The sequence below is a fragment of the Nicotiana tomentosiformis genome, chromosome 10 (genome assembly GCF_000390325.3).
Source record: "Nicotiana tomentosiformis chromosome 10, ASM39032v3, whole genome shotgun sequence".
Classification (NCBI taxonomy): Eukaryota; Viridiplantae; Streptophyta; class Magnoliopsida; order Solanales; family Solanaceae; genus Nicotiana; species Nicotiana tomentosiformis.
The window spans coordinates 73,036,747-73,041,835 of NC_090821.1; positions in this window are offsets into that span (position 1 = coordinate 73,036,747).

The window sequence follows — 5,089 nt, forward strand, 5'->3', positions numbered from 1 at the left end:
ATAATAATGACAATGGAGATGAATCAAGTAAGTAGTATGTCACAACCTAACTACACAGAATAAAGGCAAATAACACCTCGCGGAAGGAAAACAAAAATTTACAACTTTAAGGAAAACACCAAAAATAACCAAAGATAATGCAACCATAAAAAAATATCAACAAGGGCACTCTCGGGATACCGCCTCGTAGTCCCAAATCATAAATAATTTCACAATATCTCATTTTCTTATATCACTCGCGAGAGCCTTCACAAATAAATTTTAAAGAAATTATTTTTTCCGAAATAGCATCTCGCGTTTTAGCCACCCTTATCACACCGCATGACTTCTAGTAGTTCTCATACTAGCCATGCGTATCAGGCCACCTTTATCTCACCGCATGCATTTCAACACCCATACCTTATACCACCGCATGTGCATCAATATCACAATATATCACAATTTGCACCTCAAGTACCCAAATATTTCAACTTGCTAAAATAAATCAACAACAATATTATTTCTATAATAAGGAGCTCACAGCTCAATCACAATGAATACAAAATCTCGCAAAATATTCGGAAGTGAATAACTCAACAAAAATAATATTTCACAAATTTAACACCTTGCCTCAATACCAAATTTTTAAATGTCAAATATTTCATATTAATAATAATTCAATTAAGAAATTCAACTTTCAAATAATGAACACAGAATAAAATAAACAAGGTTTTAACTAAATATGTAAAGCAATTAGCAGGAAAAATATCAGGCAAATTTAAAATATAAAAAAACTAGATCAATGGTGATGAATATAACCGGATACAATAATTTAATTAATGTGTAACAGAGATCTACACAATTTAAAACAAGAGTTTTTCATATTTAGCCCGTGTACACTCTCGTCACCTCGCGTACACGACTTTCAACACATCACAATTATTATATCAATACCAATCCTAAGAAAAATTTCTTTCACACAAGGTTAGACAAGTCACTTAACTTTAACCGTGAAATTCTTTACTCCGCTATACTTTTTCCTTGTGAATTGGCCTCTGAAAGCCTCGTATCTAGTCAAAATAATTTTGATTTCATCAATACAAATTATTGGAATTTATTCTATATGAAAATATAAATTTTCTAACAAAATAAAAATTTAACCCAAAAATTGCCCGTGGAGCCCACCTCTCGGAACCCGACAAAAGTTATGAAATACGAACGTCCATTTAACCACGAGTCCAACCATAAAATTTTTACTAAAATCCGATATCAACTCGACCCTCAAATCTCCAAATTAAACCAAGAGGGTTTTCTAAATCTTCTAACTTAAATCACCAATTAAATGTTAAAAACAATCATGGATTCGGGTAATTTGACCAATATTGAGTTAAGAACACTTACCCCGTTATTTTTCTTAAAAATCGCCTCTTCCCGAGTTCCAATTTGTCAAAAATGGAAAATGGGACGAAGCCCCATTTTCATAACTTAAAGTTTATGCCCAAGGGTTTTCTCTTCGCGAACGCTACCACTGCTAACGCGAATCACATTTTTGTGCTGCCCAGATTTCTTCTTCGTGAACGCGATGACAGTCTCGCGAAAGCGATGCTTTGCCAAACCTGGCCTTCGCGAACGGTCTTCCCTTCACGAAGGCGAAGCCTTATCGCGTGGTGCCCAGCTATGCCTCGCCCTTCTACGCGAACGCGAGCACGCCCATGCGTTAGCGATGATCACTGCCCATTACCTTTCACGAACGCGGGAGTAAAAAAATTTCCTGCATCCAGTCCCTCTTCGCGAACGGGAGACTCCGCTTGCGAACGCGATGGAGGAAACCAGATACTACATTAGACAATTTCCAACAAGGTTCCAAATCCAAAATTCTTTCCGTTAACCATCCGAAACTCACTCGAGGCCCCTGAGGACCTCAACCAAATACACCAACAAGTCCTACAACATCATACGAACTTAGTCGAAACCTCAAATCACTTTAAACAACACTAAAACCACGAATCATACCCCAATTCAAGCTTAATAAAACTAAAACTTTCCAACTTCTACATTCGATGTCGGAACCTATCAAATCAAGTAAGATTGACCTCAAATTTTACACACACACGTATGGTAATTTTGGACTTAGGAACATGATCAGAATTTTATTTGGAAGTCCGTAGTGAAATAAGACTTGAAATGGCTAAAATAGGAATTTAAGTTTGAAAGTTTGACCGGGGAGTTGACTTTTTTTTATATCGGGGTCGGAATCCCATTCCGAAAATTTTCATAGCTTAGTTATATAATTTATGACTTGCGTACAAAATTTGAGGTCAATCGGACTTGATTTGATAGGTTCCGGTGTTGTTTGTATAAATTGAAAGTTTCAAAGTTCATTAAGCTTGAATCTATGTGTGATTCGTGATTTTAGCATTGTTTTATGTGATTTGAGGTTTTAAATAAGTTCGTATGATATTTTAGGACTTGTTGGTGTATTGGGTTGAGGTCCCGTGGGCCTCGGGTGAGTTTCAGATGGTTAACGGATCAAAAGTGGGACTTAGCTGCTGCAATATTTCTGCTGGAAATGCTGTCAAAATCGGGTTGCATGCCAAAATCGGGCTGCCTGTCAAAATCGAGCTCCCTGGCAAAATCGAGCTCCCTGACAAATCGAGCTCCCTGACAAATCGAGCTCCCTGACAAAATCGAGCCCCCTGACAAAATCGAACTCCCTCACAAATCTGTAAGTTATAAAAACAAGGGACTTCGTCCCATTTGCCTTTTTGACGAATTGGAGCTTGGGGAGAGGCGATTTTGATATATTTTCAAGGAAAAACATTTGGGTAAGTGATTCTAACTTGGATTTGGTCAATATACACGAATATATCATTGTTTTTACCATTTAATTAGTGTTTTGATATTGAAATTTGGGAAATTTTAGAAATCTCAAAGAAACGAATTTTTGAGATTTCGGTGTCGATCCGGAGTCGGATTTGAGTAAAACTGGTATGGTTGGACTCGTAATTTAATGGGTTGACGGATTTTATAAGTTTTGCCGGATTCCGAGATGTGGGCCCCACAAGCAATTTTTGAGCTAAATTCGGATTTCATTGAAAAATATAATATTTTCTTATGAAATTGATTTCTATATTTTTTGTTGACTGTATCGAATTAATTATGACTAGATACGAGTCGATCGGATTCAGAAAATCGAGGAAAAAGCATAATACTTGATTAAATTGGAGCAAGTCGAGGCAAGTGACTTGTCTAACCTTGTAGGGGGGAAATTTCCCATAGAATTGATATTAATGTGATTATTAAAATGTGTTAAAAGTCGTGTACACGAGGTGACGAGTGTGTACACGGGATAAATATGAAAGATTATATTTTTAAATTGTGTAGATCATTGTTGCGCATTTATTAAATTATTTTATCTTGTTATATTCTTCATCATTGATCTGAGATATATATTTTAAATTTGTTTGACCTTTTCATGCTAATTGTTTTACCTATTTAATTGAAACTTGGTTTCTTTTATACTGTGCATTATTTGAAGGTTGATTTTTTTAAAATTAAATATTATTAATATGAAGTATTTGACATTTTTAAATTTGATATTGAAGCAACGTATTAAAAAATTTAAAATATTATTTTCCTGAATTATTTATTCTTGAATATTTTCGTAAGATTTTTTGGTACTCATTGTGATGGAGCCGTGAGCTCTTTATTGTAGAAAAAATATTATTGTTGGATTATTCTGGCATGAGCCGTGAGCTCTTTATTATTGAAAAATATTGTTGTTGATTTATTGTGGAAAATTGAAATATTGGGCACTTGAGATGCAAATTGTGATATATTGTGATATTAATACGCATGCGGTGGTATAAGATCTGGGTATTGAAACGCATGCGGTGAGATAAGGGTGGCTTGATACGCGTGGCTAGTAGGGGTAACTACTAGAAGTCATGCGGTGTGATAAGGGTGGCTAAAACGCGGGATACTATTTCGGGAAAAATATTTTCTTTAAATAAATCGTGAAGGCTCTCGCGGTGATATAAGGAAATGAGATATTGTGAAATTATTTATAATTTGGGACTACGAGGCGGTACCTCGGTAGTGCCCTTGTTGATATTGATTTATGGCCATAGTTGCCTTCGATTAATTATTGTGATTTTTATAAAGTTGAAGAAAATTCTGTTTTGATTCCACGAGATATTATTTGCAATTATTTGGTGTCATTAAATGCGACATACTATTTGATTCATTTCCAATGTCATTTTATTTTACTATATTGTTAAACATTTTACCATGCCATTATTATATTCCGGTAGGGCCTCACCTGATCTCATCACTACTCTACTGAGGTTACGCTTGGCACTTACTGGGTACCGCTGTGGTGTACTCATACTACGCTTCTGCACATGTTTTTATGCAGATCCAGGTACATCTTACCAGTCTAGACGTCAGTGAGTCACCTGCGCACGGAGACTTTGAGGTATATCTGCCAGCGTCCGCAGACTCCGGAGTCCCCTTCTATCATTTATTGTTGCTTTCTTATTTGTCTTTAGATCTTGATACATAGAAACATTGAGAATAAATTTTTAGAAGCTTGTGACTTATTTCTACCGGGTTTTGGGAGTTGAAATTATTTGAATTATATTTTATTTATTTCAGATATTTATTATTATTCCGCATTGATAGGCTTACATAGTCTTAGAGACTAGGTGCCATCACGACATCCTACGGAGGAAATTTGGGGGTCGTGACAATAAATGACATAACAAACCTATTCAAATTTTCGGAATCCGATTCCGACCCCGATATCAAAAAGTCAACTCCCCCGTCAAACTTCTAAGCTTAGATTTCTATTTTAGCTATTTCAAACCTAATTTAACTACGGACTTCCAAATAATTTTTCGGACACGCTCCTAAGTCCAAAATCACCATATAAAGCTATTGGAATTATCCAAATTCTATTCCGGAGAAATACCTGGATCTGCACAAAAATATGTGCAGAAGCGTAGTATGAATACACCACAGCGGTACCCATTAAGTGTCAAGCCTAACCTCGGTAAAGTAGTGACGAGGTCATGTCATGCCCTACATCGAATAATAAAAGACACGGGAA